Here is a 9,106-nt window from a genome sequence, read left to right as displayed (position 1 = left end):
CCAGAAATCCAAGCCTTGATTGATGCATTCCCTGATTTGTTTACCCCACCAGTGGAGCTGCCACCTTCCAGGGCCTGCAATCATTCTATTCCTCTGCTGCCCGGTGCAAAAGTCCCATATTCCTTCGGCCATACAGTTATCCACCGGGACTGAAGGACAAGATCAAGCGCCAAGTCAATGACATGCTGTCCCAAGGAATTATTTAGCCAAGCACTAGTGCATTTTCTTCACCAGTGCTCCTCGTCAAGAAAAAGATGGTTCCTATCGGTTTATGCGTTGATTTCCGCCATCTCAATGCTCTTACAGCTAAGTCCAAATTCCCTGTTCCAGTCTTTGATGAGCTGATGGATGAGCTCGCCCCAAGCCAGTTGGTTTACTAATTTGGACCTCCGTGCTGGGTTTCATCAAATCATGCTCAAAGCCGGTGAAGAGCACAAGACTGCCTTCCAAACCCATCTGGGTCAGTATGAGTTCAGGGTAATGGCCTTTGGCTTGACTGGTGCTCCAGGTACATTTTAGGGTGCCATGAAATGCCACCCTGGCTCCCGGCTCCGTCGTTTTATGATTGTCTTTTTCAACGATATATTGATTTACAGTTCCACTTTTGAGGAGCATGTGCAACATGTGGCAGCGGTATTCCAGTGGCTTGTAGCTGACCAATGGAAGCTTAAACTCTCCAAGTGTAAGTTTGCTCAACGTTCAGTATCATATTTGGGCCACGTCATTAGCAGTGCTGGTTTGGCAACCAACCCGGCCAAAGTACAGGCGATTCAGGGCTGGCCAACACCAACTACAGTTCGTGCTCTTCGTGGATTCCTCGGTCTTGCCGGGTACTATAGGAAATTGTTCGTCATTCGGTGTCATTGCCAAGCCCCTTAATGACTTGTTGAAGAAAGATACTCTGTTTGTCTAGACTTCTCTGCATGATTCAGCATTCAGTTCACTCAAGGCAGCACTGTCTTCAGCTCCGGTCTTGGCTCTCCCAGATTTCTCCATTCCATTTGAGGTTGAGACTGATGCCTCTAGCTATGGAATTGGTGCTGTCTTGCAAACAACACAGTCACCCTTTAGCCTATATCAGTAAAGCTTTAGGGTCTCGCAATCAGGGTCTCTCCGTCTATGAGAAGGAGTACTTGGCCATTCTTATGGCGGTGGACACTTGGCACCATTATTTGTTGCAATCAGAGTTTGTGATCCACACTGACACAAAAAGTCTTATGCATCTCAATGAGCAGTGGCTCCACACGCCTTGGCCAGCAAAAGGTGTTCACCCGCTTGCTGGGCCTCCGCTATCGCATCGTCTACCGCCACGGTGAAGATAATACCGTCGATGATGCCTTGTCCCACCGGCCTCCTTCTGAACATCTATTGGCAGTGTTGTCTCCTGTACATGACTGGAAATTAGCATTGCAGGACTGGTACCAGCAAGATCTTGAAGCCTCTAGTCTGTTAACTCAACTTTCATTGGACCCTGCAGCTAAGCCTCCATTTAGCTTGCGCCAAGGGCTTATCATGTACAAGGACAGGGTATGGTTGGGTTCTTCCACTGTTCTTTAGTCTCATGTGCTTTTAGCTCTTCATGACAGTGCCGTCGGAGGCCATTCGGGTGCTCCTGCCATACTTTCCAGAATCCTCCAACTCTTCTATTGGCCTGGTATGAGTGCTACCATTCTTAAATACGTGCAGTCTTGCTCTGTTTGTGCTCAGGCAAAACCAGACCGCAGCAGCTATCCCGGTCTCCTACAACCCCTGCCGGTTCCCAAATCTTCTTGGGAAGTAATCTCCATGGATTTCGTCGAAGGGTTGCCTCTCTCGGGCTCTACCAATGTTATCATGGTGGTCGTGGACAAATTCTCTAGGTTTGCACACTTTGTAGCTTTGCGCCATCTGATTTCTGCTGCCTCTGTTGCTCGTGCTTTTCTGGATCAGATTTACAAGATGCATGGTTTGCCGTTGGCTATCATTTCTGACCGGGATCGACTGTTCACTAGCAAGTTCTGGCAGCTGCTTTTCAAATTGGCAGGGACTGACCTCCGCATGAGCTCTGCATACCATCCGCAGATGGACGGGCAGATAGAGCGTGTTAATCAGTGTATGGAGACGTATCTGAGATGCTTCGTTCATGCCTGCCCTCGCCAATGGTCGCAGTGGCTTTCCCTCGCCAAATATTGGTATAATACAGCTCCTCACTCGGCTCTGGGACGCTCACCCTTTGAGGTGCTGTATGGCTGCCCGCCAAGGCATTTGGGGTTGGACCTCTCATCGGCTGCTCCTGTCCCGGATCTCCAGCAGTGGCCTCTCTGATCGGGACTTGATGCAATGCCTTGTCCGCCAACACCTAGAGCATGCTCAACTTCGCATGAAGAAACAAGCAGATAAGCGTTGATCCGAGCGCTCTTTCAATGTGGGTGATTGGGTGTTCTTGAAGCTCCAGCCGTATGTGCAGTCGTCAGTGGCGGCTCGATCGAACAACAAGCTCTCATTCAAGTTCTTTGGGCCCTTTCGAATTCTGAAGCGTGTTGGTGCTGTCGCTTATCTCCTGGACCTTCCAGTAACAGCGACAGTCCACCCCGTCTTTCATGTGTTGTTGCTCAAGAGCTCTCCAGGTTCGTAGACTGTCGGTTCTTCGTTGCCTTCTGATCTTGTGGCCTTTCAGGTTCCTGAACGCTTCTTGCAATGGCGCTGGACACCTGGTGATCACCCTGTTCACCAAGTCCTCGTCAAGTGGTCGCATATGCCGGCTTCGTTGTCCACTTGGGAAGCTGTCGAGGAGCTTCGTTGCCAATTTCTGCGCGCTCTGGCGTGGGGACATGCCGGTTCACAAGAAGGGGGAATGTCAGCCCCGGTTCTGTCTCGGCGTCCTCTGACCACGACGACCCTGCTGGAGGCAGCGTCCGCGGCAATTCCTGTCCTCCACCAAGGCCCAAGAGGCGAGTCCGGCCCAATCCACGGGTGCTCGAGTCCATGTGGCGTCCATAGACGAGTATATGTATGGAGATGGAGAGAGAGAGCGAGATACGAAAGTTGTAGACCCTATTACATTTTTGTTAAACAAGCATTCTTCGTTGCCGTATATTTTTGTTCTTCTTTACCAAGTACTAGCTCTGTAGTTCCTGCTCACAACTCTGTTCTGAAGTTTCAGCTCTGCTATTCACATTCTCAAATTTCCGGGCTCGACCTCGCGCCCGCCAGTGCTGCGCTCGACCTCGTGCCCGCCACCGCCGCCGCGCTCGAAGTCGCGCTCGCCGGTGCCGCGCTCGAGTTCGTGCTCGCCGGTGCCGCTCCCGCCGCTGCAGCGCTCGAGCTCGCGCCTGCCGCCGCCGCGCCCCCGCATCGCTTTTCTTTTCTGGGTTTCGATGGTTTCTGACCGTGACCGAGGTAGGAGGCTCTCGAAGCCTGGTTGGGTAGATGGGTTCCTGCCCAGACCGTATTGCAACTATGATGATGGTTTTTTGCTAGGCTGGCAGCCGGTTTGTTAAACCGTTGTACAGGGTGAGCAGGGGCGGAGCTCAGTGGCGGCGAAACTGGGCTCCTGCCCCTGCTTGCCTACGACAGATTACGAAGGATCAGCTAGCTCCCTAACCTATCAGCAGATGAAGCCTGTCACGCCGGGACCTATTTTGTTATATTGCCTACTCTAGCTAGCTTGTTGTACTCAAATCTCTGGTGCAAAGTCATACTAGTCTGCAACTCTATAAAATACTGGCCGCATAGAGTAGTAAGCTAGCGGATTAGCCCCTCCTTGATATTGGGTCATGCTCCGCCGCTGAGGGTGAGTCCAGTGGATTCATATATGAGTCGATATGTATATTTTTGGCTAAACTCATTTTAAATACACCTTTGGGTCAATTTCAGTCAACTAAAATTTCACCCTCTAGCTATACTGTCACGAGCAGTTGGTGACGCTACATCATCGTTGTAGCTCCATGCTAGTTCCATTGCCAGCATAGAATGTGTAATGGCCTAATATAATCTCAATTGCCCTATCTTTATCTCCACAAATAGAGTATAATTAAATGTTAAGTTCTATTTTTTTCTATGTTATTTTTTTACTAGTAAACATGTCAACGTGTTGCAATGGACAATACATCTTGAAGTCAGACTCTATATCGTGAGTGGACATGCACTATTCTAATTCCTATAAGTAGAGGTTGTGAGTTTGAAGTCACGGACGGTGATTTCTACTCCATCACGTAATATCTACCCTTAATAAAATCGGACATGACTCTTATGTAGTGACTAGTGAGTAAAGGGACAGATAGATCCAGGAGAGAATGAAGGAAGAAAATTTGAAGGAGAGAAATCTTCTTCCTTTAATATTATAATAATATTATGTATAAATTCTAGCTCTTTTAATTGGGTCTCAATAATCGTATCTCCACATTGCTCCTCAATATTATTTTAGGCCATGTTTGTTTCAGCTTACATGAGTCTCGCTTATAAGCTGGGCAAGATTATATAATAAGCTATGCGTTTGGTTGTCCTGATTATTTTGAGTAGAACATTTTGCACTGGGATCCCTGGACTTTTCTCAAATCGCGTAGCACTGTTACTATTATTCATGTGAGTCTATAGCCATGCAACTGGACCCAGATAAAAGTTTCTATTTACGTGTTAGTCCTTCTTCATGATGGACACAGGAGCTCAGAAATCCGTCCGTGCTCCAGGTGAGGAGGAGCTCCGCGCGGCCAGTGGGAGGAGCTCTGCTGGCCGGCGAGAGGAGCTCTAGGTGAAGGTCGGGTGCCTCTGGAGCTTGCAGTGGTGGAGGCCACCGGCAGGAGGCCCGATCTGGCAGGGTCCTACCCGTCGGCAACAGATCTACGTCTGGGGAGGCGGCGGCCAGGCCAGAGAGAGCCAATGCGGGTGGAGGGAGGCGGTGGCGGCGATGGCACTGGGGTGCGGCACCCCGCACAGGAGGGAGAGAAGGGGGCGAGCGCACGGATGAGGTGGGGCCGGGAAAACGCAAGTTTCCAAATCGCGGACTCCCAGTCGCGTTTCGGCCAACACCTGCCGGTGACTCCCAATCGCAAACGCGCGTTTGCGTTGGCCCCGTCGTCGCGACCCATTTGACGGGGGTATCCTGCTTCTCCCGGTCGCAACGCGTGTTTAAGCGGAAACAAACAGGGCCTTACTCTAGGGTGGAGTACTCTTATTCGATATCCCAACTACTAACCCTTAGAGTTAATTTTTTTGCTATGAAAAAGTAGTCTAATTCATTTGTATGAAGGCTATAACCTAACCTGTACCCAGCGACAAACATATTTAATCCCCAAATTGACTTTCATTTTCTCCTCCTCTTCCAATCCTTGTAGGCCTATTGCCGACACACCCTTGCTAGCTCTTTCTCCTTGCTATACTCAGTCTTATCCACGAGAAGCCACACGCACAGCAGAACTCTACTGCTCCTTGCTAACGTAGTAACACGTCTTCCTTCTTTTGGAGAGGATTTGAAGTCTTCATTTTTCAAGTTTAGCGTTGATTTGATTTGGATTTAAAGAGGAACTTGAAGATAGGAAGGTTTGAATTTAATTCGGACTACTCTAGTCAATGCTAGAACACCTATATAGAATAAAAAGCATATCTATATGCTACACTCGGAGTTGAGGTATCTATTTTGGCATCACAGAAGGCGATGCTTGCTTCAGAAACACCATCATCGATGCTTCTACAATCCCCGGTGCTTGGTAAATAAACAATCTTTTTCAATGCCGCACTTGCATGTGCATGTGGAGAAAGAGCATGCATGTGTCAGAGTCCAAGGCTCTTGTTGGCAGATGCGTCATGTTAGGCCTGCTTGATTTGCGATCAAAATTTTCTATTAAAGGTTTGGCAAGTAAAAGTTAGGCTAAAAAATTTATCATAAATTTGACAAGTTAAATATGAGAAATTGATAAGTTTTGGCTAACCAATTAACAACCAAAATTATGACTTGTCTATCTTCGGCTTGGCATACTTTAGAAGCAAACCAATCGGACCCGTTATGACGAGCCCACATTGCTTGGGGCATCGAGGACATTGTGATCTAAAATAGAATTGACGCATCCGTAAAACCTGCTAGTGACAGCTTTTCAAGCATTGCAACACTGTGGTGCTCCAAGCTTTTTCATATTTGGTCCAAATATCAATGGTGTACTAGCAAGCATGTGGATTTTAACTTGCTGGTATGGTTCTAGGCTCGAAACTACTTTTTTTTTTGTGAACGACAATCATATACTCCTATTTCTATCATGTGTACCTGGACAAGTATATTTGTGTTGTCTCATACACAATGCATATAGTGTCAGGTAACTTTGAGCTGACCTATTAAATACTGTACAATAGGTTATCTTTTAAGTTGTTCTGTAGTAACTCACAATTTCTTAACTATAATTATATTCGTGCGATGCCACAGAAACAAAACATAACACCATTATAATTGTGTTGTATATATGCGGTGCTCACATTTTTCTAGATATATTGTAGGATTTAACAATATTGTCCTTCAGTGGTAGGTGATGTGTCTATCGACGATGAGACGTCTGTGGTGACTTCGTCAACATCTTTCGGCTTAGTCTCAGATTTTTGAAGATGCTAATAGAGGTAGGGTATGTGCGTGTGTTCATAGAAATAACTGTATGTATACAATGTGATTCAAAAAACATATCCATCAAGGTTCAAATCTTTGACTTGACATGAGTGTTCATATTTTTTTGGTTTCATTTCTGGATTTAAAAGCATTGCGCTATTCTTTGGTAGGACATTTAATTTTCTTGTCTGTGGGGATATGGCCCCCGGTATCCACAAGACAAGGTGATGAGGACATCAACACCAACGATACATCCACGCCGACACGAGTACCAATTTCTGGTCCTATTACTCGCGCCCGTGCTCGTCACATTAATCATCAAGTAAGTTCACTCTTGAGTTCCTGTCCATCATATTTAGACCATGGAGACGCGTGCACTCTTGTTTTGGTTAGGAACCAGGGAGAGGACCGAAAGGGACAAGGATTCGCGGAGGCTGAATTCGGACTCCAAGACAGCTCCAACTTATGATGGTCACCACGGTCGCATACGGACTCGGATTGGGGCGTTCAAGTACTTCATGGAATCCTTATGAAGTCTATTTTCACATGGATCTGGAATCAAGTCCATATCTATTTTGAGGCGGCCGCAATGACTGAATTACTACTGAGAGCTTGTCTGTCCAAAGGTGCTGCGTCACCTTAGTTTGGTCCAATGGGCCGTGTATCAAGTTGGGTCCATTAGGGACACGTCCTAGGGTTGGAGAACGACCCCAACACCCCCTGGTCGTCCTTCCACCTTCATATACTCTTTAGCCGCCACCAACAATAGTCAGGTTTTGTTTAGATCAAGTTTAGCTCTCGCTACTTGCTTGTAAGCGCGCGTGCTGGATCAGCCGCCCGTCTTCTTGCCTTCGGAACCCCACCTTAATTGAGATTGAGTTTGAAACTTTCATCTACATCTAGTAATTCAGTATTTGCTATACTTGTTCTTGCTAGTTCTTCGATTGCTTGCAGGACGAGTGCCCTAGTGGTCGGGTGACGCACTCCACAAGATCACGACAGCCATTGGAGGTGGTGTATCGGTTGCTAAGGCGCAGCTTGGAAGGCTGTAGTCGGGCCGTGAACGTCGTCTCCACCCATCAATCGAGTTATCCCACACCTCTCATCGAAAGATCGGAAACAAACCCTAGCGGGTTCATATCAGTTGGTAATCAGAGCAAGGTTTATCGGTGAGAGTCTTCCAATCTTTCGTTGTTCTAATTTTTCCTATAGTCCAGAAAAGCCAAAAAATATAGTAGATTAGTTTTACCGCGATCCTATAAACCCTTTGAGCCTTTGCTAGCACTGCTTAGTTAGGGCTTGTTGAGTCGTCGGCTACATCGGTTATGTCGAGTTGCTGGTCTTAGTTTTTGTCCTTTAGAGTTTTGAGTTCTTGTCACGTTCTAGTCATAGCCGTGTGCTAACATATAAACTTTCTGTTGGCTGAATCCGAATACATCCTTGTGTTCAAGACCGAGTAGGAATCTGAGTTGGAGACCGAATCCCACGTGGTGTTGAGTTCGAGTTGGAATCGGTTTGTAGTCTGAATTGACAGCTGACTGCTATTGTGAGTCCGAATCTGAGTACATCTTTGTGCAGCAGTAGTCCTACTTATACTCAAACACTCCACGTCCTGCATATACGTTTTGGCTCAGTTTTTACTCTAGAGAGAGAGAGAGAGTATCTTTTTTTACCGGAATACCCCTGTCCTTCGGAAAAAGTTTGTGTGGTGTGTGACTCCTGTGAAGTCTTTTTGTTTATATAATCAGTTTTGAGGATCCCCAGAAAAAGAAAAAAAAGAAAAAAAAGAAAAAAAACAGGAAAAAGAGAAAAAGGGGGCTGTTCGTTGTGCTTCTCCATTGTTTCCGGTGGTGTGTTGTGACCTCCTTTGTGCCCAGGCTCGCGTCTCTAGCACGGTCTAGGCAAGGACCAACATAGTACCACCGTTGAACGATTATTCAGCTTGCTTTTGTGACTAACGTGGTGCTAGTACTTCCTTGCTTCAGCCCACCTATAGCTCCACACATTTCGACTACAGCTTGACAGGTGTTGTTGTTGCGGCACCGATACACTTCATTCCACGGTTGCAGACTTGTTGGTTGCCATTCCCTCCTGTTGAGCAAGGTAAGAATTGGTAAGAGCTTTTGTAACAGGTGGAGAGTGAGCGCCTTGCAGTAGCTACATCCTAATAGCTGTAGGGCTTTTATTTCTTCACCTGTTTTCTTGTTGCCCTTGTCTTTTAAACCATGTCAGGATCAGAGGATGTTAACAAGAGGCCACAATCTCCTCGCACCAAGGGCATCATTCAACATTTTACAAGGCAAGTGCAACAGCATACAGAAGGACTTGATCAAGATTTACAGGTGACCAATGACAAGATTGGGCAACTGGAGGCCACCCAACTTGCCTCCACCACCAAGCTTACAGGATTGGAGGCATCTGTTGCCCGTATGGACAGAAGCCTTGCTGCTCTTCTGAAGCATTTTGATGACTTCCACACGAAAGACAAAGAGCAGCATAATGAAGACAACAAGGACGAAGAGCGATTCGAAGATAATTATA

This window comes from Miscanthus floridulus, chromosome 10 (genome assembly GCF_019320115.1).
Source record: "Miscanthus floridulus cultivar M001 chromosome 10, ASM1932011v1, whole genome shotgun sequence".
Classification (NCBI taxonomy): domain Eukaryota; kingdom Viridiplantae; phylum Streptophyta; class Magnoliopsida; order Poales; family Poaceae; genus Miscanthus; species Miscanthus floridulus.
The sequence above is the reverse complement of the archived record's forward strand: the minus strand, read 5'-3'. Positions refer to the sequence as shown.